The sequence below is a fragment of the Camelus dromedarius genome, chromosome 3 (assembly GCF_036321535.1).
Source record: "Camelus dromedarius isolate mCamDro1 chromosome 3, mCamDro1.pat, whole genome shotgun sequence".
NCBI lineage: Eukaryota > Metazoa > Chordata > Mammalia > Artiodactyla > Camelidae > Camelus > Camelus dromedarius.
The window spans coordinates 74,469,239-74,494,977 of NC_087438.1; the positions used below are offsets into that span (position 1 = coordinate 74,469,239).

The 25,739-nt window shown below is 35.9% G+C and overlaps 1 protein-coding gene across 4 annotated transcripts in view; it reads left to right on the top strand.

Moving 5' to 3' along the window:
- Positions 1-25,739, top strand: part of FER (FER tyrosine kinase) — a 362,557-nt gene that overhangs the window by 3,180 nt on the left and 333,638 nt on the right. For 2 of the 4 annotated variants that reach the window (XM_031448777.2, XM_064482956.1), the window contains exon 2: positions 11,611-11,756. The exons of 1 other annotated variant lie outside the window; for it this stretch is intronic. The gene's annotated coding sequence lies outside the window, so the exon portion shown is untranslated. Of the gene's footprint in view, positions 1-11,306; positions 11,757-25,739 lie in introns of those variants that run through there. One more of the 4 variants, XM_064482955.1, reaches the window with a different exon arrangement.

Genomic DNA, 25,739 nt, shown 5'->3' on the forward strand with positions numbered 1-25,739 from the left:
AAACAGGTCATAGTTTTGGAACTTTGGAAAGACTAAGATGTTCAGATATTTTTTTAATCAAAGTTCCAAGTTTCCCCCTCCCGCTGCTTCATTCCCTCTTTCCTTTTTTCTCCCTGTCCTATTTTTACTATAAAAATGAAATGCTTTAAAATTAGTTCAAAAAACTATACAGAAAAAAGCCATCAATAATTCCATGATAGTTACTATTTAGGAAAATAACTAAACTTTTGTTTCTTCTGTAACGCTCTACCAATCATTGCAATTTTATGGTCTTTGCTGCAGTGTGTCAGCACTTGCATCTAAACTTGAAGGAGTTACTGAACTTGAGACTCAGTTACCCTAAATTAGACGAGGGCTCCAAGATCTGGAGGAAAAATGGAAAAGAATAAATAGAGGACAGACTAGAGTCAGAACAAAAGAGTCAAACCAAAGCAATTACCCACTTTTTTAAAAAATATAAATATAGGTCTAATTAACCATCTGAAACTGCTGTAAGACTGACAAAATATGGACCCTCTCAAGGTTTTACTTTGGAATTCAAAATGTCGAGGTGACATGAAGTTTACTTAGTGCCTTTCTACAGAAATTTTCAGATTTCTCTATTTTGGGGATTGCTTCATATTCAGCTTTTTAAAATTTAATTTCATTCTTGACTTAGGCTTATTTCTTAAATATTCAGATTTATCAGACTGCCTAATTTTTAGTCTATACATCCTCACCACTCACTATAAGCTTAATATTGTCTCTTCCTGGGGGAAAGCTGTGGCTCAGTGGTAGAGTGCCTGCTTAGCATACACAAGGTCTTGGGTTCAATCCCCACTACCTCCATCAAAAACCAAACAAATAAATAAACCTAATTATTCCCCCCCCCAACAAACAAAAAAAATTGTCTCTTCCTTTAGAAGGTTTTAATGAAGAGATTGAAAATTTTAATATATGTGCTTCTTGCCAAGTCTCAGGGTGTAGTGACAAGAAGATCCATTTATTTTGGAGCCAGATAATCTGGGTTCCAGTCAAAAGTCAGGATTTTCTTCTTAATGTCTTTAAACCAGAGTTTCCTTATCTGTAAAATGCGGATGGTAAAATTGCCTCACAAGATTGTTATGAAGAAGAAATGAGACAATCTAGGTAAAACTGAATTTAGGAAGTCTGAAGTTAGGAAGTGTTCAACTTCCATATTCAGTTCCTTACATGGTAGCTTTCATTTTATCTCTCCTAGTATTACTGTGTTTATTCTGCCATCCTGAAAGTCCCTAAGTTTTGGATTTAGGAAAATAAAATAATGTACATTAAGTTTACTTCAGTTGAATGACATTTGCATTTGTGCAAACCAAATAATTAGAAATATCTCAGATTAGCTCTTCTTTTATAGTTTTTGGGTTACTGTATCTCGGTAGGGATAATCGGAAATTTACCTTAAATGATTTTTACCTCAAAATATATGCAGTTCATCTGAACTCCTGAATTTTTTTTTCACCTTAGATTATCATCTGTTGTTGGATGGTTTCCCTAAATTCCTTTTCTTTAAACCACAAATATTTGCTTAAAAGTGGTACAGAAAAACTAAATGTTATCTTTCTTAAATCTCTAACTAGTGCTCCCTGCCACCTCAAACTACATTTACTTAATCTGTTTAAAACTTAAACTTTATTTTCAAATGTAATAATATGTAAAACTCTGAATGTTTTCTGTCTCCTACTGATGTAAATAATTTTTTTTAGGGTGCACTATTTTACAGAGACCCAATTTCAAAATGTGTGTTATAAGTATGGGATTCTAATTCTTAAAGAACACACACTTAATAGTTTAAATGTACAGACCAGCCTGTAGTTATTGGGTGAGAAGCAAGCGCTGAACTGAGTAAAGAGGATTTGAACTAAATAGTCCTCATTGTCTCATCTAGCAGTGAAAAGATTTTGTCGTCTAAGTCAGTGATTCTCAATATTTTTTCCCACCCAGGTACAAGATATTTACATGTGTGACATATTCTAATGTGTAGTTTTCTAGTGCGCTCTCTCTAATTTCTTTGTATTCTCTCCCACTTTAGGAAGCATATCAGAATACAATGAGAATGACATTATTATAGGAATAAACTTGAATCTACTCTGATTTATTGAGGAAAATTAGTCATTAAAAATGTATATAACTATTATTAGTAACTAACACTTGAGACACACCTCATAGTACTATCATTGAGACCCCATTTATTTCTCCATTTTCCTGAAATGACTGCTTCTTCACTTTTTCTTAACAGTCTTGTAATCCTGCAAAAGAAAAGATTACTAATTGTATATGAAATATGGATAATCAAGTGTTACATTTTTAAAGCTAGAGTAATTAATGATGAACATTTAAGAATATTTGAGTAATAGCATCATGGTTTTTATTATAAAAAAGAAATATTATAATAGAAAAACTGAAAGTAGTTTTCCAGTATAAATTATTTTACTTGCAGAAAAAGTATTTCCTTAGTGGGACAAATGGTTTTAGGAAAAGGGGAAACTCTTAATAGTAGAATATTTGTATTCTGGGTGTGTAGTGTATAAAAGTGCTCTTTACATTGGCTCAGTTAGAAAAATTTCTTTAAAATTACATTTCTGTGAATGAGATTTCACTTAAATAGTTTGCCCTACATGGAAGTAGTATATACAACATACAGTTAAAAACTATGTTCATTAGACCCTTGACATTAGCATGTGGTATTTCTTGAAATCTTTGTGGATCTAGGATGCAACTCCCTCCATAAAATACAGTAAGATTTAATTGAAAAATTTAAGTGGTCCCCTCAGACCCTAATGATTCTGTAAACAAGACTGCAGTCATCAAAGTTCTTAAACAAATTTTTGCTTTTAAGACGAAGTCTGGGTGATTTTGCATTACATCATTAGCATACATGCAGAGTTTCTTATTCTTGGCTCTTTTGTCCTGGGGGTTTGTAGAACAAAAGAGTATTTCTGGCTTAATCAGAAGGTCTGCTGCACTGTCATAAAGTTGAAGAGTAAGTCCGTGGTCACAGTAGTGCTGCTTGCCGCTTGCTGCTGTTTCTTGGTAATGTTTGACAGGAGTTGAATGCTTCAGGAGTTTGTGTTCTTTCTGCTCTCTGAATGTCTTCAGCTTGGAAAGATTTCCCAAGCTTTTCTTGTCAGTTGTTTGGACTTTTTTGTTAATTACACAGTTTACAAAGATAAATGCATTTGACCGTTCTATCAATTTTCAGTTTTGGTATTAATTGGGTCAGTAGTCACCCTAGCGGCCACAACTACCTCTTGCTTCGTGAAAATGTTTATACAGTGCTCTGACTTTCTCTTGAATTATATTTTCTTCAGAATCACATGCTTTCTATATACATTCTTATTCAGGTTAACCATCATTGCAACTTTCACAGACGTTTTACAAATTTTGCTTTGATAGGAGCAAATGAAACATTTTTAAGCATCATTTTCTTGTTTCAGTATAGAGTCCGTGGTGTATGGTGGACTTTCTAATGATGCAGATTCAGTTAGTGTCACTTTCATATCCCTTCTGAATTTACTCCAAATTTATGTATTCTGGTTAAGTACCATCACTTTGACAGATCTCTTTACTTTCTATGTATTGAATAAATTGGCAATAGTAGAGTAATTAAAAGGAACTAACCAATGCAGTTGTCCCAGATGATTTTTAATGACAACTTGACAGATCACTATCCCAGTTACTTATGAACTATTATGTTTGACAAAGTATAAGGTTCTTCATCTAGATTTGTATATAGTAGAACTTTCTACAAAGTAGGAAGCTTATTTCTTTCTCTTACTGATATTTATGTGTTTGTATATATGCGTGTGTATATATGTGTATAGTATATTGTATTATAATTCCTTATTTCTGCATAGCCCCTTTTTCTTCCCCCCTCAACATTTTAACCTCTCAAAAAGAAACAGTTTCTGTCAGTACAAGTTTTTGTGTAAATTACGTGGATTTAGATATTGTTATGGGTAAGGGGGGTTAATATTTCTTTAGTGCCTACTCAAAGTGCTAGACATTTTTGTACATTTGTTTTGATTTTCATGACAACCATGTAGATTGGATAGCTTGTATTTTCTTTTTGTGATCTGGAACCAGTCTTACATCACATCTTTTTATCCAAGGAGACCTAGCTATAAAGTACACCTAGGATTTGAATTTAGGTCTTTCATGTGCTAAACCTGAAATAAATGAAATAATAACAATCTAAATATAGTGAACCAATAGCAGTCCTGGATTTAATGTCAGTTTCACCTATTTGGGAGTGACTCAGAAAAAGTCCGTGCTGAAATATTTGAAGTTTTGCTGAAATGAATTCCTCTTATTGGAAGTGAGACCCTAAGATATGCATGACCCCAGCTAACTAACTGCCCAGTGTCCACATCTTGTCTTGGCTTTTTTCTCTATTTGAAGTTATCCTATAGAATGACTTTTGCCAAATGATTAAATGTTGTTTCTTTGTAAAAAAACTTTCCTTAAAAAGAAAGCCAGCTGCTAGAAGTAAAGAAAAAGTAGAGGCCTAAGAAAGTGGTAGATCTTAGCCAGAATACAGACATTTTTCAGTAAGTTTAAAAATGGAATGTTGAATCCAGTAAGTCTGGATGTGAATCAATTTACCACACCTTCTAGGGAAACAAAAGTTGACTTGTGAAGCATTGTTATTGAAATATTCCAGCTCTGTTGAAAAATTCTCATAGTTTTTAGATTTCTTGAAAATGTTAGAGATCTTATATTCATAAATTCTATCCCATTTCCCTTTTCTCTCACACTCAACAGTATTTGAAAGAGATTTGACTGTTTATAAATAGCTGCTACTTTCTTGAAGTTAACGTTGTTCTTATAAATATTCTAAAATACTAACATGAACAACAGTATTTTTGCTTATAATGTGGTGTCCTTTTCAGAGTTTCACAACTATAGCAGAATAATAGTCTGTGGTGATGGCCTCTCTCTAAGGTTCTGATGTCCTACTAGTGTTTTGGCGCCTTATTTACCCTGTGGCTGAAACTGGGATTCTAACATCAAAGTGCCTTAGCCTAGAGACACTTGCTAGTATATACAGTGAACCCATGGTTTTTGAAAGAGAAGGAAGATGATAAGGAGGTGGACATGTCCTTAAGATAGCTTACATTATAAAAAATAATGCAGAAATGTCCTCCGTTACATAGGAAGCAAGTTGTTGCTGAGACAGAGCAGAAAGCCATAAGATTCTCCCTTTTTTGGTTATTGAACAAATGTTAGTAGAATGCACACTTTGTGTAAGGTCTTACCTTATGGCTCCAGATAATTATAAAGGCTAGAGAAGTTTTGGACTATTTTCTTGAGAGAAAGAGTAAGATATAGTGGAAAGAGCATGAATATTAGAAACAGACCACTTAGGATTGCATTTATGCTACCAGTAATTAGTTGTATGAATTTAGGCAAGTAACTTAATTCTTACAGCTTCAGTTTTTTTTTTTCCCTTGTTCTGAAGACTAATACCAGTTTTGTCTGGTAACTGGTACTGATACTAGATTTTTTAAAACACCTTTCTGTTGCATTAGATCAAAACCCTACTCTCACTAGCTCAGGGCACCAGAATGAACAGGAATGTACTCTCTTCAGGTACAGATGGATTCAAGGGCTCAAACGATGTGCTCAGCAAACTCAGTGGCTTTCCCTTGTGTCAGATGTGCCTTCAGGTAGGCTTTCTCCATGAGGAGCTCCCTAATGGCTCCAGGTTTATGTTCTTTCAATTTAGCAAGCCCAGTGTGAAAAGAGCTTCTCCTACTCATAGTTTTAGCAAAAGTCCTGGGATTACGTCTCCTTGAATGAATTGGGTCATTTTCCATCCTTGATCATAGGGTCAGGAGGATAGTGTACGATGAGAGGCCAGACTTGAATCAGGTGCTAACTACTGGAATGAGGGATAGGAGGTGTGGTCAGCCATGTGATCTAAACTATGTGGGTTGAGAGTCAGGCTGGGCAGTTCGCTGAAAGAGAAAGCAGGTATTGTGATCATGGGATGGGGGAGTGGATGCTGGACGAGCATAACCAACAGGTATTCACTGTAATCCTCCCAGTGTGCATCCGTGTCCTCCCTTACATATATACCCTTGAAAAAATGCCCTCACCTGACTTAACATAATCTTTCACTTAAAACTTCCAGTGCATTTACCGCTTGACCCCCAACAGAGGAATACAACTCAAAGACTGGTTTAATTACTGCATTTAACTTTAAGTCTAGGATCCCTGGGTAATTTCTCTCAGTTCTGTTTGACAGGGTCAAGGAACTTAGGGTTAAATGATAAATATAACTAATTTTAATAAAACCAGTGTTCAGTGATAGAAGGAAAATAACATAAGGCCAACAAAAATTCTTAGAGAAGAGAAAAAGGGGAAATAATCCACTGAGATTCTCCAATTCATGATATATTCATATTTCATTGGATAGGGAAGGCGAGGACTCTTTGCCTCAGCAGTGGAGTAAGATTTCTAATTAGCCAGTATGGCTGTCTCTTGTTCTACCACCTGGAAAGATCTTTGTTGTTTTTCCTCCTGGTCACAGCCCAGGTGGGTATGAGAAGGATTCCCTTTCTGAGGACTGCACAGCTTCAACAGCCCGTTTGCTGTTGATGAGGGGTTGGAGTCCAGGGAAACAACTTAAGGGTTGAATAGTAACAAATCTTTGTTGGGAGTTTCTTAGGCAATACAACTTTCTTATAAACTTGGTAAGTTTTTGATTTGTTTGCACTTGATCAACTTCTCCCAAGTGCCGAAGCCCAAATCCTAGTCCTTGAATCAAGGCATTGCCTGGTATGTCTCTAAACAACTTTGCCACCCTGACCTAGTGAGTGGTTCTCCAACAGAGGCTTTTTTTTTTTTTAAACCTCAAGAATGTTTGACAATGTCTGGAGACTTTATTATTGTTGCAAGGGGGTGTTGTGGGTTGAGTAGGCAGGTGTTACTGGCATATAGTAGGTTGTGCCCAAGGGTTCTGTTAAACATCCTGCAATGCACAGGACAGCCTCCCACAACAAAGAATTTTCCAGTTCAAAATGTCAGTAGTACTGAGGTTTGAAAACCAGCAAATCTTAGGCTTCTCAGTCTTCATCTTGGCCTGTCTCTAGGCCCTTCAGAGCAACTTCTTGAGGTAATTGTACAGCCAGTTTATCCCTGCTCCCAGGCTGTAAAGCATGTTTTTTGCTACGATGCTTGGGGAGGAGCCTGGAGCATCAGGCCTTCCCCAACTTTTGTGTAGTTAAAAAGACTCAAATTTTAGTGTAGAGATACCTGATTTTCAGTGATGTAAATTGCAAGATTATCAGCCATATTGGATTGGTAGTGAAAGTCTGAAAAGATTTTCCTCTTATTAAGACTTTGTTCAAAGTGTGCTTCTTTTTTTAAGGACCTTACTGAAGACTGCTACATAGTGGGCAATATACCGACATCCTAACATTTTTACTAAGTACCCAACAGTTTCATCCTTAATAGGCATGTGGTCTGATTTGCAAGAGGTGAAACTTTACAAGATATTTTGCTTATTTAGGATTGCTGACTTCTCATCCTACAGTAGAGGGATACCAAATTCCCTTCATTTTCTGTTACTGATTCAATTAGTTGCACACTTTAGGGATGTCATTTGTAATAGCTGATTTTCCAGAATAAATTTTTGTATTTGTTAGTCTTTTGCATGCCAGTGATAGACATCCAATTAGAAAAATCAGTCCTTCCTGTCTCTGTGATTGGCAACTTCGTTTTTTGTTTATGCTCAGACCCCAAACCTTGAAGTTATCCTTACTCTTTTTCTTTCACTTCCCCTACACAGTCTTTCAGTATATTCTGTTGGCTTCAAAATATATCTGAAATCTGACCAGTTATCACCATCTCTCTCTAATTGGGTCAGCCTGGTCCAACACCATCTTTTTGCTCCTCTACATAACTCATAGCAAGTCTCCCTGAATACTGGTACTCTCAGAATATTAGCCTCTGCATATTAATGTCATTTTTTTGAAAAGTAGGAGATCACATCACTTCTTTCTCAGAATCTTTCAGTGGTTTCCCATGTAACTCAGAGAACAAGGTCAAGTCCTTTAAATGAGCTAGTTTTGTGGTCCTGCTCTCCTTCTCTCCTGCAGGATCTTTCTGTGAACTCAAATTTTACTGTTGTCTCCGCTCTCTCCATGCAGGCCTCCTTGGTCTTCCTTAAAGAGGTATTTTGTACTTACTGTTCCCCCAGCCTGGGGAGTGCTCTTCTCCAGATATCCGTATGACTCGCTTCCTTATCTTCTCTAGGTCCTTCCTCTGTAAGGTCTTTGAGTGCCTAACATAAATCTGAATTCTCCTGCCTCTCCCATGCTTCTTACTACCTTTTCTTGCCATTTTCTTCATTATAGCCCTTATCCTTTTCTTTCTTTTTTTTGTAGCCCTTAGCACCACTTAGCACTGTGTATTTTACTTACTTATTTTGTATTTTGTTTCCTTTCTCAAGAATATAATCTCTGTGAGGGCAGGAATTTTTGTCTGTGTTTGTGTGTGTGTGTGTGTGTAGGAAAATGTATGACACAAAGCTTAGTAGCCTCTCAGCAAATATTTGTTGAGTGAATTAATAAATAAGAAAAAATACTTTATTGCCTCATGTAACTTAAGTCTGGAACACTGATGAGACTTACGCATCAAGCAGATCTTCAGGGGTGAGGGGGAAGTGTCTTTAGGTTTATTACCCTAGAATTTAAGTCAATGTAAGTAAAAAATATAAATTAACATAAGACATAAGTTTTTTTAAAACAAGAATATAAATTAATGTTTTCCAGGGAAGGGAAGGAAAGGCCTTTATTTCTCTAAAGGTCCCTGGAGATCTCTGTCTTTAGGGAGACACTATCTAGTTTCTAAGACTGTCTGTTGTGCAAATATACTTGTAGTACCTTTTGTTTAGAAGGCTCTGACTGTGCAGGAACCTGAGAAATCCAGAGAGAATTGTTTCCCAACAGTAATTGTAAATTCCAGCAGCTACATCTGTTCACACCTGAGAGATCTAGAGACAAAATGTTTTCAAAGTTTTCCTTATTTCTCTTTTCATCTCGTTGTGCTGCTTTTCTCTGGGTTAGCTCACTATCAAGTAGCAACCTCAGCTAAACATTCTCTTTCTGACTAGTTCCTGTAAAAATTTTGGGATTGAGCCTTATCTAGCCAGTTGGGTCATGTGCCCCTTCCTGAGCTCTGCTTGGGGCAGAGGATATGCTGACTGTCCAGATCTGGACACTTGTTCCATCTGCACCTATTCCAGGAACTTTGTGCTTATTCCAGAACTTGAGAGTGGGAACAATTAATGCTACCCGAACTACAATGGTTGAGAATAAGAGAAGGGTATTTCAATAGAAGAATATTGAGATGCTGCTACCAAAAGAAAGGGAGTGGAAAACAACACAGGTCTATCACTTACCCATACATGCACTTCAGTCTTTTTTTTTTTTTTTCATTTTTAAAGCTTAGAGTCTTATTGTATATGGGCATTCTTGCCTGATCTGTTTTTCACCTAACATCATATCATGAATAAGAAATTTTCTTTGAAAACATGATATTTAATTTAATTTTAATTTTATTTAAAAAAATTTTTTTTGCGTACTTCCATGATTTTTATCTTTTGCCCTTCATTAACAGGGACCTTGTTTTACTGCCCTCCCCCAAAAAACCAGAAATGAGAAACAAGAGCCCAGTTTTTTTATTTGATCATTTCTCGCATTTGAAGTATTCCTCGATGACATCCTTGGCCTGAGACTCTTTGCCATAGTCCTTAACCACCACACAGCTGCAACCAACCACTTTACAGGGTTTTCCCTCTCTGTCAATTTTACAGAGGCCTACCCATTCCCCTAGCTTCTTGTTGTCATCAACCTTGATCAGGTTGATTTGGTGCTCAGCACAAAGAGCTTCACCAACTTGACATACATAGGCTCATCACAGCTGGATGCAAGCACACAAAGATGGGCTTGGCACTTGTCTAAGGCTTTGGCAGCTTCGCGAATTCCACGTGCTAGGCCATCATGGATGAGGGCAGTCTTCAGCATGAAATCCCAGTTGAATAGTTGTCTTTCTTGTTCTTAGTTCTTTGAAAATAACTGTTTCTATATACAGTGAGAGACCAAGATACGGAATTCTAGACAACTCTCAAGTTCCTTTGCTGATAGAAAGGCTAAAGTAATTTTAAATTAAACAGATTGTCCAGTAATTTTGGAGTCTGTCTTTGGAGTGGAATTTAATAATGTATATACTGTATTTTAGGTACACATTCACTACATTTTGTTTCTTGAGAATCTTTATAAGTAATACTGTTTACTATAGTCTTGGTGGTTTAATTGAAGATATTCTATTGAAAGCAGTACAAAAGAGAAATAATGATTAAAATTTTCATATTTAATTATCATTTTAAGCCATGAATTTTATTATTTAATGTAACAACTTTTGTCAAAGTCTTACTTTACACCACAGTATACAAATCAGGAAAAGTCATAATTCACCTTAGAATTTCATCCATTCAGTAGTCATTTCTTTGGTTCCAGTTACTGTGTAGGATGCTGGCTATATTAACATAATAATCCCTGTCCTCAATCATGTCACAGTTTAGCGAAAGAAGAGGGATATAATAATACTTTCATTGTATGTAGATTAGGTTTCCAGCCAAGTTCTAGCATTGAGAATCTTGCCAAATCTGGAAGAGAATAAAAAGCTTGTCTGGGAGCAAAGAAGGAACATTTCTGAAATGGATAAAAAGCTTAGAAAAGTAGGAGACTTGGAAGAAATTGTTGACACACTGTGTTTGATCAGTTTCCTGACCAGAAGGAAAAGAGTAATTTTATTTATTGGTCACATCTATGCAGTGTCCTCTGATTCCTGTGAAAGTCAAGGAAGCAGGGGAAATGACAGGAAACAGAATAGGCAAACAAAAAAAGAGGAGCTTGAAAGAGGAGAGCTGACTATAAACCAAGAAATCAGGATTAGAAGTATGGGGGCATGAGGCAAAAAAATGAGAAACTGTGACAGGCCTGTAAACTGCACATTTTGATATCAACTGTAAAGAAGAGAGCCAGTGACCAAGGAACATCCTAGAAATTATTCTAGCTTCAAGGAGTGAGGGAACAGCCAGTGCAAGAGCCGTGCTTCTGCAAACTAATCCTGCTAGACAGAGAGTGGGTGTTTACCAGAAGAACCTTCCCAAACCTTCCCAGCCTTTGACAAAGTCTTTCGTGCAGAGTTAATTATTTCTTTAGGTGGTAATATTTTAACGTAGTATATTTAAAGTATTTAAAATTTTGCTTCTGTTGAGCTTCATACTAGAAATTAGTTTCATGCTGTGAAAATGGAGAAGAACATGAATGACCTCTTGGACAGTGAGGAAGTAGGTTAGGGAGAAAATAAAATACAGGACTCATTGGGAAAGTTGTGGGAAGAAAGGTGAGCGAGTTAGCAGGGGATGGACAAGTTAGGTAAGTAGAGGATTCTTATTTGAATGTGGTGAAGTGATAAACAGCTGACATTGATTTCCAGTAGGAGCATCCTCTACCCCATGTGTCCATTTTTACCTTTTTCTCAGTAGTGAACAGTTCTGACTCCTTGAATTTCTTCTTGCAGCTTGTGTTTTCTGCCTAGACCTATGATCATTCCTGTGAGACCTCACTGCACGCTTTCTCAAGTGTCTTCCTCATCCCTTACGTGTAATCCTTCAACATGGACCTGCTACTTTAGCTAAGATATGACCAGCAATGAATAGTAGTAAGGTAGGATTACTTTACTCTTCTTAGTAAATTAATCAAAATTATATATATATATTTTTTTTTTCTGAAACTGTAAAAAGTTTTGACTTGTCTTAATTTTGTGTGTTCTTTATGTTAGATTATTTTCCTACCTAGGCAGTCTACCTTCATTTTATATTTATGTTATTTATTTTTTGCTTGGCACTTACCTTACTGAATTCTATTCCATTTGTTATGTACTTATTATTTTTTTCAACTAACACTGAAAATCAGCAGAATCCCAATCTGTATGTCTCTTTTCCCACTTGTGCACCTACCAGTCCTGTATTTTCAACTGCCTGGAGCCAAACTCAACATATTTTATTTTTCTTCTCAAAAACTTACTTCTCCTTCTAGTTTTTGTATTTCTACCAATAGTCTATTACCTAGTATAGTTCTATATTCATTTTACTATTTCATGCATTAATTTGATGCACATTAATAGGCTTCTGTTAAGGATCAGAGAATTTCCTGCTTCTGGGGATTTAATGATGAATAAGTTGGATTTCCTATCTTTATTTATAGCTTATATTTAGAAGTGGGTACAGGTTATAAAAGTAAACTGACAAAATAATTATGAATTGCAATAAATTTTTTGAAGGAAAGCAAAAGAGCAGATGGCTTGGGGTAAGAGGGCAGGAGCTACTTTAGGTAGGGCGATCACAAAAAGCTCCTCTAAGGAGTTGATATTTAAGATGAAACCTGTATATGAGAAGGAGCTATTTCAAGGAGGGTGTGTGTGTGTGTGTGTGTGGCGGTATTTTTGGTGGGGAAAGCAATTTGAAGGACTAGAAGAGTGAAATAAGTCAGAGAAAGAGAAATACTGTGTGTTTTCACATTTTTGCAGAATCTTAAAAAGCCAGAAGTGGGGGAGTAGAGAAGTCTGGTTGCCAGAGTCTGGGGAGTGGGGGAAATGGGGAAATGCTGGTCAAGGAGTACAAACTCCCAGCTGTCAGATGAGTCAGTTCTGGGGATCTAGTGCACAACGTGGTGGTCATCATTACCAATACTGTGTTATATGCTTGAAAGTTTTTAAAGGAGTAAATCTTAAATGTCATCAACACACACACACAATTATAATTACATATAGGGATGGAGATGTTAACTAGCCCTATTGTGATAATCATTTTACAATATGTATATGTATTTAATTATCACATTGCATACCTTAAATTGACATATATTATATGTCATTAATGTCTCAATAATGCTGGGGGGGGGGAATTAAGAAAAAGGAGGAATAGTGGGTGTAAAGCCTTTGAAGGAGGAAAGAGCTTGGCGAGTTTGAAGAATAGAAGAAAGCCTGGTGTGGCTGACATAAAGAGAGAGGCTGAGATGAGTAAAAGAGGTTATAGAAAAATTCAGGGCTTTGAAGGGTTTGGCAAGTAGTTTGTTTTGTTCTTAAATGATACCATCATTTCAGCTACTGTGTGAGGAATGGCTAGCTGGGGTGAAAGTAAAAGCTGGCAGTTTTAGGAGCTAAGGGTGAGAGACGGTGGTACCCTGATAAGATGCTTGCAACAAGAGAGAGATGGATGGGTTTGAGATGCTTTTTTTTTTTTTTTTCGGTCAAGATTTAATGGACTTGTGGATATTTGGGGCATGGAAAGAGAGGACACAATCGAGGATGACTCTGATTTTTGGTTTTGAGCAGCTGGGTGGACAATCCTTTTAGGTAGCTATCTTTCCCATTATCTCAAGAGTTTGTTATTTCACCAAAAGGGAAATTAATTATAATGCTACAAATAACATTAGTGCTGGAAATAAAAGCACCTGACAGATTTGAAGTGTACTAGTTAATGCTTTATTTTTCTTTTTCCTCTGAAATTTAACTTATATGACTGAGTTAATTATGAATTTAATTTCATTTTCTTTCATTTTTCATGAAAGATTTCAGAATCTTTCTGGAAGTGAAATAATTATGTATACTTTTACACTCTATATTAAGCCTTCTCCCCCATGCTCTCTCTTTAAAAGAGATAAAAGTCTTTTGAAATTTTAAGCCAGTCTAAAGTCTTTGCAGACTGTTACCCGAAGTTCTGATGTATAATTTTATAGTTATTTTATTTTGCAGATTCTGGAGCATCCTACCCTTAGATTATATCATACTGAGCTCACTGAAAAGGATTTAGCTTGTCTAAACAGTTAGGAGGTTCATTTATTATCGTTTTGTTTTTCTGGTTTCATCGGAACATATTTATATTCAGCCTTGTAGAACTGATATTTTGGGTACAAACTGAAAAAGTTTTTAATTCAATAGAAATTGAATAGATATTAAAGTAGATCTTCCCAATTCTGTGTTACTTATTTTTTTTAAATTAGTAGTCATATTTTTTGTTTTTTTGCTGAAGAACTTTTCTGATGTTAAGAGTGAGTTAATATTTATTGTCTGTGCTCTATGTGACAAGCATTTGGCTAGCTGTTTTAAACACTATATTTTATCGTTACAACAGTCCTGAGAGTTTTTCCACTTTGTACCTGGTTATCATTTGCGTTTTAGAGCTGAGAAGTAGTTGAGTAATAGGATTTGTAGCTGGGAAGTTATCTCAGGGATTGTCCCCTTCCTCCTCTTTCAGCTGAGACCTGCAGAGGTTCCATGACCTGCCCAAGGTCATGCAGCTGGTTTTCACGTTGCTGAGACCAGTGCTGCTTTTACTCCTTATGCTTCCCTCAAGCCGGCCTCCTCTCATGCTGTCTTCCCCCTCCAATATTTCATTTTGAAAACGGTCAGTGCTACAGAAAAAATGAAAAATTCTGGACAGTGAACACCCATATTACCTTTCAACTGTATTCACTCACTATTAACATTTTGCTACATTTTCTCTCTCTTTATATGTTTATATAGTTTTAAAACCACTTGAAATTATATTAATGATATATATTGTATTTATATTATGATATATAAATATATAATATGATATAGGTATTAAAGCATGCATATCCTAAGATTATGGAATTTCCTACATGATTCAAAATCAGTATCTATATAAGAAAATTAACATTAATATAAGAATATGTTTAATATAATGGTCCATATTAAAATCTCCCCAGTTGTCCCTAAAAAAAGTGTTTGGGGTTTTTGGATTCAGGATTCAATCAGGTTTCATGTATTGCATTTATCCTTATGTCTCTCTTTATTCTCTTTTAATCTTGAAGAGTCCCCGCCTCTTTTTGTTTTTCATGATCTGTATTTTCATTTAAAAGATATAGTTTGTGTATACTTAATGTCTTTTTTGAGAACTGCCTGGTTTCTTACAACATTGTTCATCTAAAACTTATTTTCAATTTCCTTTTTCCTTCCAGTTCTCTGAGGTTGCTAGAGATAAAATTGTTTATTACTAGCTTTTTTAAAAGAAAACATTATTCCAAATTTAACTTTGGCTGAGGTTTTTACATTTGGCTGCATCAGGTTAAAGATTAAAAAAAAAAAACCAAACAAAATAGGAGATTTATGTTGTAGTCAACCCACTGGCACTAGTTGGCGGTTGAAATTCATTTAAAACAGCAGAAGTCTGCAGGAGTTACTCCTCCATGCACCATGCCCCACCCCCACCTTCTAACCAGGAATATGTATATGGTCGCTGTGTATATTATAAAGCTGTAGCAGTCTAAGCCTTCATCTTTGAAAAATGCACAATTCCAAGTGGGAAGTAGATGAAAATGCAAATGATACATAAGCAAGTTAGTACAGGCAGCTGGAGCTTGGCACTATGAGAGAAGGTGTAAGTGCCCGCTCTCTCTTGTCCTTGTGTAGAGTTGGCATTTAGTGAGTGTTCTCTTTCTTCTTTCCTTGCTTCCTTTTGAGCTTCACACATTTGGTTGGCTTTCTTTGAGAATTACATGGCATTTAGGAACAAGTGGAGTTTTGTGGGAAGGAAGTAGGAGGTAAGTTCTAAGCAGTATTTTCAAAGTGGGGAGACTCATTTTGGTTGAGAGGGAAGCAAGAAAGTGCCAGTGAGGAAGGGACTACTCTGGAGGTTTTAGGGATGTCTGTGAAGGCAGTTCCTTCCCTTTACTTTAGCCAGGGTTAGATTATACTTCTATGTTCTTACTGCACTTTGCACAAGGATTCCTTAGAGCAGTTACTATTATGTGTTAGAACTTTTCTTTTTCTCTAATAAGCTCCCTGAGTTTGCAACCAGCACTGTTTATCTCTGTGTACTCAGGACCTCACTCAGTGCACATTTAAAAAAGCATTTATTGGGTGAATAAATGAATGAATAAAAGGCTTTTACTGAGTCATCCAGCAAAAAGACAAAGATTCCTTTCCTGGGCAACCGCAATAATGGTTTGACCTGCGGTTAGACCAATTTGTTGTTAAGGTGTTGAATTAGAACTAGAATTGGTTAAGGTAAAACCTGAAAAAACGAGGGAATAGAGAAGGGTGAGACTTTCGATTCAGGAGTCTAGGATATGGAACAGGGATGAAATTGTTCAGTGGAAACCAGAAGCATTCTATGAGAGGGGCCAAGATTCTGTTACACAGATAAAATTGGGGGATTTTTCTGTCTCATAATAGAAGTACTTTTGTCATTTTCTGAATAAAAATAAATCATGTATATTTGGAGGAGAAGTAAATTTTAGTGTTAGGCATTCTGCCTGTGAAATTTGATTTTTATCTTCTTACTGGGGGGTCTTTTCTTTATACCTTTTTTAACACTATAAAATAAAGATATCCTTCTTATAAAAATACAAACTAGAGATACATAAAGTAAAAATGACATTCTTCCCAGTATTCTGACAATCACTCTTCAGTGGTAGCTAATGTTAAAAGTTTGATGTGTATCAATTTGGATTTTTAAAATATATACAGTTATCCCTTGGTGTCTGTGAGGGGTACCACTGATCCAGGATCCTCTGCTAATAGCGAAATCTGAGGATGTTCAAGCCTCTTGTATAAAATGATGTAGTATTTGTATTTGGCCCATGCACATCCTCCCATAGACAGGCATGCCTCAAAGATACTGTGGTTTGGTTCCAGGCCACTGCAATAAAGTGGATATTGCAGTAAAGCAAGTCACACAAATTTTCTGGTTTCTCAGTGCATATAGAAGTTATGTTTACATTATACTGTGGTCAGTTAAGTGTGCAGCAGCAGTATGTTTTAAAAAACAATGTACATACCTTAATTAAAAATTACTTTATTTTTGGAAAATGCTTACCATCATTTGAGCCTTCACTGAGTTGTAGGAATAACATCAAAGATCACTGATCACAGACCACCATAACAGATATAATAAGAATGAAAAGTTTGAAATATTGCAAGAATTACTGAAATATGACGAAGAGACACAAAGTGAGCAAATACTGTTGGAAAAATGGCACCGATAGATGTGCTTGATACAGTGTTGCCACAAACTTTAAATTTGTGAAAAACGCAGTATTTGCGAAGTGAATAAAGTGAAGCACAATAAAATGAGGTGTGCCTGCGTTTTACATCATCTCTAGATCACTTATAACACCTAATGCAGTGTAAGTGCTACGTGAATAGTTGCTGGCATGTGGAAAACTCAAGCTTTACTTTTTCGAACTTTCAGAAATTTTTTTTCTTGAATATTTGATCCACAGTTGGTTGAATCTGCAGATGTAGAACCTTTGGATATGAAGGGACAATTGTATTAAAGAACATGCAGGTTTATGTTTGTATAATTTAAAAATTAGGATCATTTGATATGTATGTTCTGAAATTTGCTTTTCCTACTTATCATTTGATTTCTACCTGCATTTCATGTACTTCCAAAATTTGTTAGGTGTAACTTTATTTCAGAATATAAGAGGACAATCACTAGCAGAAGGTAACAGATAAAAACCAGAGTTAACTGAATATAAGGAGAAGATAAATTTAAAAACCTCATGTTAAGGAAAATACCTACTAGTTTTTACTTGTGTATTTGCTCTCTGTTAATTTAGAAATACCTCTTTTTGACCTGTTTAATCTTTATAAAGTTGTAAAAGAAATCATTTTTCATGTGTTGTACTTCAGAATAAACACATAAGAGATACTCAGAGTACAACTTTGAGACTCACTGAGTACATCTATGGTGTGCACTTGTATGCTTGACATTGTGTGAGGATGTAGTTGTGAGTAGGATACTGTCATTCCTGAGTGCTGTGATAATAAAGAGCAGAGACAGAGAAGGCTGCCTAGAGGAGGTGATCTGAGAGAGGCTTTAAATACTAGTAAGAGGTAGCCAAGCCTTAAAAAAATGGCTAGGGCGAGTAAAGAAGAATTGATTTAGAGTTGGAGGTTTTTAGGACAAGTGCAATAGAAAATCCAGTTGATTCATTATGTGTAGAGGAAGAAGTAGGAGGGCTCTGTGTCCCAGTTTGCCCAGGACAGACCAGGTTTTCACCCATAGTCCTGGCATAGTAAAGAACAGCACCCCATTTTACTCTTAAAATTACCCCAGTTCTGGATGATAAGTGAAATCCTTACCCTAGAAGGGAAGGAGTATAGGGGGAGCTGATAAATTTTAAGGAAAACAGTTTGATCAGTAGTACTTTTGAGGCTTAAAGTAGGTGTTGTAGCAACTTAGACTTCAGAGAGAGTAGGAAGGTAGTAGGTTTGACCTAAAACTAGAATATTAAAATTTAGCATTGCAGAGGTGAAACAATTTTGGATTCAGGCTCTGGCCAGTAGCAACGGGTAGTTGAAATGGATTTGATTGAATGGGTCTTTGGTGAAGAGAAAGACTACAGCTGTTAAAATCTCCATGAGTGAAGGTAGGAGTTGGGTTGGGTTCAAGAATAAGACTTGAGTGGCAAGATGGAGAGTGAGAGGCAGATTTGGAGACAAATAACAGCAAGGTGGGGTAGGATTTGGTAAGGCTGAATGGTATAGATTTCAAAGGAGAAGAGATTTTTGGATAAGATGGGAAGAGCAGTGGTTTGGAAATGACACTAAGAAATCAGAATAAGGTTACCCATCCCTCCACCACCCCTGGTACTCCAGCCCCATGGATATGGGTGGTGGAATGTAGGCAGGGTGTATCCTCACCTGAGAGCCCTGTGTTTTGGGGGAGCCAGGTGTCAGATGGGAATTGGAGGGTAGAGATTTAGAGAAGTTTATTTACAAACTGAATGGAATTCTAGAAGAACAATTTAGGGCACTACTATAGAGAAGGATGGGACGGGAGCAGGGGTTAGATTTTGCCTTTTGGGGAAAGGTGGAATTATACAAAAAAGCCAAGGATGGAACTGACTTTCCTCTATGTTCTAAACAAGGGCACAAGATCTGTCCAGTCTGGGCTCCCTGACAGGCTTTCTCATTGCAGAGCAGGAGCTGGTTTTGACCCGTAGTTCACATAACTTAAAACTGATGAAACTTGTTGCTTGCCATTCTGTTAGTGTTTGTGTGCCTTTAATGAACCTATTTGAAAGTACACATACAGATTTTGAAATTATTTTGACTTCTCTGCACAGTGTTACTCTCTTTGAAGGAAAAAAAAATTGGCCTAATATGAAAACTGAACTTTTTTTTATAATAATTGATCATATAGGAAGAGTTAAGTCAAGAGGTATCTATTTGTAAGTTCCCAGCAAAGTATCCACATTTCCTTAACTTAGGGCTGCTACTGACAGGTCCTTTCCTTGACTTAACTGTAGACAGGCTCCTCTGAGACCTCTTCCTGACTAGGCCCTCTCCTTTTCATACTTTGTATCTGTCTTTCCATTGCTCAATTTTTGCAAGAATCCTGCAAAGTGCCCCAAATAATTTTAAATGTCAATACTTAAGAAACATTTTTAAAATAAAAAGAATTAAAAATAACACAGTGTTCATTTTTAGACTCACAGCTTTTATTCAGTATTCTCTCTCAATGGAACGTCATTATCTATTAATTCTGTTCCAGTAGGCTGGCTGGCCAATCCAGTGTGTTCAGTTGAATTTAACCTTTATTTTAAATTAAGCTAACAGCAACACTTTCAAATAAAGAAAGCATGGGAGGAATTTTAGATACCGTAACTGTTTAAGGTGGTCAAGTTTAGCATATATTAACTGGTAGTAAATGATGTTGTCTTTGTCATGAAACTTTGGTGACTGCTCATTCCTACCTGTTTAACTGCTTCTGAAAAAGCTCCTCACTTTGTATTCATGTGAGGTCAGTTTTTGGTTTGTAACTGTGGTTATTACTTGTATACTCGGTGGCTTTTTGTGACTGTTTCAGTCTTGCTGCAAGCAGCTTACTATTTTGTTCAAATAGAGTCACTTTCTGACTTCTGTCAGTATTGAAGTATATAAAAGTTAAGAAATACAATTAAGTAATTATTTTTGTACTTCAACTGGTTAATGATTTTATAGTCTTTATCAATGAACAAACATTTTCAGATAAAGTAACTTGAACCATAAATGGATTTTGATGGGTTTTATTAGTCAAAGATTATAAATTCAAACTCAATTAAATTTCTTGCAAACTCTATTAAGTCTATTATATATCTCTTGGGGGAGAAGTAAAAGATTTTTCTATTTCTATTTATTCACTTATTTTCTGATTTTTCTAAATAAGCATACCCCAGTGGCATATTTGAATTTCTCTGTCAATGTTAAAAAAAAAAAAAAGGAAATAATTAAATATTTTTTAAGACATATTTTTGACCATAAGATATTCTATGTTAAAACAAATCTCCCTTACTTGAAAAAGAGTATTCAATATACATTAAAGTTTCTTAATACTATATAAAAGCACTATGTCCATCTGTGTATTTGGAGAATGTAAAAGTTGCCAGAAACTCTTATACTTACAGGAACTACCAGGGGAATTCTATTATCCTGCCAAGGATATTTATATTTTGCTATCTAATAATGTCTATTTTTGTTTAAGAATTATGTATTTATAGATCTATTTTATATAGAATGAAATTCTAGCTTTTGAAAATATGGGAGTTTTTAATGGTTATTTTACAGTTTTTTAATCACTATTTATGGTGAATTGAAAACTCAACATAATTCACTTGATCCTAAATACTAGGCTGAGTACCTTTAAATAAGATAGATTTAAATAAATCTAAATAGTCAGTTTACTGGGATTTTTACTAGTTTCATTTTTTTAAAAAAAGAAGCTATTTGAAAATAGTCATCTTTGTTAATTAACATGCATGTACTTTTGCATAATACTCTATTTCAGCCTGATTTGTACTTACTGTCCACTAAATTATAGAAATTTTTGTTTTGAAATCTTATTTACAAATTAAAAAAAATGAGTTTGCTCTTGCAATTATTTATAATAAATTGAATGCCTACTGAATTCTGGGTGGTAATTTTAGCCCCAGTGATATAAACATGAAAATGCTGTAATATTCTTATTTCCATGTAGCTTCTCATTTAATGGGGGAGATAAAGCTAAACAAATAATTAAAATACTCTATGAGAAGTGTTGCATAATCACAGATACAAACATGATCCCTGAAATCTGAGAAAAGGGAATGCCTAAGTAGGCCTGAGTGGTTGTGGTTGTGGGGATGGTCAGAGAAGGCTTCACAGAGAATATAGCTTTAAAGTTAGTTGCTGGTAATTCTCCAGGCAAACAAGGGAGAAAAAACATTTAGATTGAAGGAACAACATCTTCAAAGGCACAGAGGTATGTATGATCATGAGACATTTAACGAACCACAGGTAGTAAGTTACTGTCCTATTGAAGATTTTCAATTGAAGCCTAAATATTTTATCTATTATATTAGGAGACTCTGGGGCACAGGCCATCAGTCACTCTTCACATTTGACTTGCAGGTCTTGGTCTATCTTTGTGGGCTGTGGTTCCAATGACAGTTTAATTTTCAGGGTCTCTGTGCTGTTGTTTTGGTTTGCTTTATCTGGTATCGCTGGGGCTCCCACTGGTTCCTGCTAGAGTTGCTTGAGGGAGTAGAAGACCTTTCTCAGGCTGAGCTACTAGATGTCTCTGGTTAGAGGAATGAGATGGGATTTCTTTATCATGAATCCTAGCTACCCCGATGTCTCTGGACAGGAAAGGAGAGCCTTGGACCCACAGAGAACAAGTACCTTCCTGGACTGGACCTCTTGCTGAAGCTTGGTCCCTCTTGCTAGTTCCGTGCACCTGCTCTTGTATTTCTGGGTGGGGAAGGAGATCCTGGGACCTGTGGGGTCAGGAAGGCTTCCTGACTGGACTGCTTGCTGTAGCTGGGTCTCTCGTGCTGGTTCTTCCTGCCTAGTTCCATTTCTCTTGGCAGAAAAAGGGATTCTCAGGCCTGTCAGAGAAGGTGAGTGCTTCCGCTGGCTGTTTATTTTTGGTGCAGTTCATAATCTGTCTCCTTTGCTGATGATGTCTGGCTTGCCTGATGTTGTCAGAGGGACTCTTGTTGGATCCTGGGGGGAGTTAGCCCGTATGGGCTGCCTTTTGTTACTAGACTGGAGATTGGGAAAGGTCAGATTTGGATGGCCTTTTTCTATTGGGTGAGGGGACCACGAGACACCCTGCCTCTGTGCTGTTCTTCTGGTCCTAGGGCCAAAGGAATTCGCCTTCTTCCTATATTTTCAAAGTTCTTTGGTTGTCTCTTTCACTATTCCAGTGTTTATAGTTATGGGATTTGTGGAGTGTAGCTGGGAAAAATGGTCTTTGCCATCTTGTCTGGATCAACAGCTAGGTTTTACTTTTAATTTGGATTTCTTTGTCACATGAGCATGGAGATAGAAGGGTGGGGAGATATTGGCTGGATCTGAGTTTGGCCTTGTTGGGTTCCCTGAGACTTACTCTGTCTTATGAGATTCCATAAACATCTTGTACTCCTGGATTTAATTATATCCCCCGTTTCTTCACGGAGCCCTGGAAAATGACAAGCCAAGGCCGCCCTCCCTGCATTTTTTCAGGTCCTGTCTTGGTACAGAGAAGCTTTTTTTTTGGTTATTTTCTTGATTTTTCCCTAGGTTGGCTTGTTCAGCCTCTGCTGAATTTTCACATTGGAGCATTTCACATTGGTGAATTCTCATGTTTTGCTAACTCTACTTCCTCAGAGTATCTTCTGAAAGTTAGGGTAGTTTGGGCACATTTCCATGCTGCCTAGAACACCAGAATTTTCTCTTACTTTCCTTTGCTGTGAAACTTGTGGCATAAAGTTGTGCTCCTTTATTTGCTGATGATATGTTTAAATTTTTGTTTTTCTTTAAATATTTTTATACTTTTAATTGGTGATTGGAGATAGGAGCTTCTGAGGTACTGCTTTTACTATACCGACTTTACCTGAAAATTCCAATAGTGACTTCTTGCAGTTTTTACATCTCTCTGTCATTGACATTGCCAATAACTTCTTTTTTATCCCAGCTTCTGTAACTCTGTCAAACCTGTTATTCTTTTGCTTACTTAATCCCTTCCCTTTGTTTGGCCTCTCTTCCTCTGGTTCTTCCATTGACAGGTTCTCCTGGGCTTTGTCCTTCACTCTGCTTTTCTGTTAGCATTCAGTCTATTGAGATTATCGCCTGTAAGCAAGTATTCTCAAAATTAAGATCTTTAGCTTTAATATTTTACCTAAACTTCTGTTTCCTGCTGAAATGAATGTATTTTCTTTAAATTAGCTCCGTATTGTCATTCTTCCATTTCTATTGATGTTGTCATCATTTCTTATTAAAGCCTTCAAGTTGTCATTGGATCATCTGTCTCTCATTTCTTCCCTAAATCCATTCACTAGGTCAAGCCTCTTTGATCTTAATTCTCACTGATGTTGTCAATTGTAGATCCTCACTTCTCAGGCTATGTAGCTGTAATGACTTACTAATTTGCCCTTTCATGTCTTATTTTGTTTTTCTCCCTTCAAGCCATTTTATACTTAGCTTACAGACTAAAATCTCTCTCTCTCTCTCTCTCTTTTAATTACCTACAATGTACATATAGAAAAGTGCACAAATCACAGGTGCTCAGCTTTATGAAATTTCACAAACTGAACACACTTGTGTAACTAGCACTAGCAGAGTAATCATTTAAAACATCACCTTTCATGACCTTGTCATTTTGTCTTAAAAATCCATTAATTAAAGAAATTTGGTCCTAATCAGTTTTCTTCACATTACAGTAGCAAGAGATAAATTGGTATGCCTTCTGCCACTGCTTGCCACATCTAGCTTGATTTTGGAGACTTTTTTTTTTTGCTTCACCCCCTGTTCACTTATTTTCTCCATGCTGCTTCTACTTCCTGAAATACATTACCTTTTTGACTTTTTGCAGTCTAAATCATGGTTATTATTCCAGCCTTAGTTCATATCTTGCAATTTCTAGGAAGCTTTCTTTTCTGGCCTATTCTAAGCTGCATTAATACTATCTTTTTCTCTTCAAAAACTCTTTAATTAATTTTTAAAATAGGTTATATCAACACATTCACTTAAAACAAAATTCAAATGTACAATGAAAAGATGTCCCATCCTGTGCCCCACACACTACATGTTCTAGAAAAATTTTGTGCACTTACAAGCAAATTTAGTCTCTGTTATTCTTCCTCCTTTTTACACAATGTAAGCTTACCAAGTTCTGTATTTTGCTTTTTTCCAGTTCTTTTACAAATTATTTATTTGTTTATTTGCTTATTTATTTATTGTTTTTGTTTGTTTTGGGGGGAGGTAATTAGGTTTATATTTATTTTAATGGAGGTACTGGGGATTGAACTCAGGACCTTGTGCATGCTAAGCATGCACTCTAGCACTGAACTATACACTCCCCTCTTCTAGTTCTTAATGATAGTTCCATATCAATACAAAAAAAAATTTCTCATTTTTATTTTAAAGCTGAATGGTATTCCACTGAATGAATATGCCATGATCACGTCTACCACACAACATGGTGGTGAAGGTTGGGCACTGAACAAATTCACATAGGCTATGATTTGGATGGAACTCCAACACTATTGAAATGATGTTTTATATATATTATTTGATATCTATGGAAAATTATCTATAGGATATCATTTCCCTAATTCCTAAAGTATTTATAATCTCTACTAATTTGGTAATTGGACATAGTCTTAGTTAATTATGGAGTTGTTTTGAAATGTTTTTATTTGTCATTCCTCAAGGAGTAGTACCATGTATTAGATTATTTTATATTAACCCTGACCTAGAATATTGCTGTATATAAATAAGTCTTTAGGATGGGTTGGAGTGTTTTTCAGATAGCAGCCAGATTCTGTTTCCTTTTTTATTCTTTTAAGCTCTTTATAATCTTTTCAAAGTTTCTGATAACGGAAGAAAAAAAGATTGTCAAGGCTTAGACTAGAGCTAGATGTATTTAGAAGCAGAAATGATATTTATTCCAAGTTACAGAATTAAATGAACCACAACTCAGATACAGTTTAAAAAAAAAAAAGCAAAATGTTTCACCTTTCTTTGTCCTCAAAAAAATGTTTCTTATTCTTTTATTGGAAACATGGGATGAGATAGAGTATATCTTCACGGAGACTTAGTTGAGCTATACATAAAATAACAGAAAAATGTTCATTTTTGTGACCCATAAAGATACAGTATATCAAAGAAAAAATTTTAAAGCTACTTCCTACGAAGTGAAAAAACTGGAATTATACTACTTGATATTAAAGTGAATGTCAGGTCCCTTGTATTGATTTATTTATGTTAAGGCCCATTTAGTGTCCTGTTTGCTGAAGTACATTTTTCTACAACTTTTTTCCCCTCTTCTTGTTTGATTGTAAAATGGGGCAGTTTTCAGTTTGGAAAAACTGTAATTGTTGTTTTCGGCAAACCCACATTTTCACCATCTCTTTAGATGACGTCACTGAGGTTGGAGAGATAGACCTCTTCTCACTTTTCTGTATAGCTTAGAAGATTTCAGCTGAATTAACAAAAAATTGACTTCTGGTATGATGAACCACCTAAAAATAAAAGATGTGTTTCTTTACTTCTTCTCACTGACCCTGAAGATTCACTATCTGAAGTTCTAGGAGAGTAGAGAAGAAAATAAATTCTATCATAGTTCTTGGGATTTATAGCAAACAAGCAGGATATTTTGGGGGAAGTTTCTG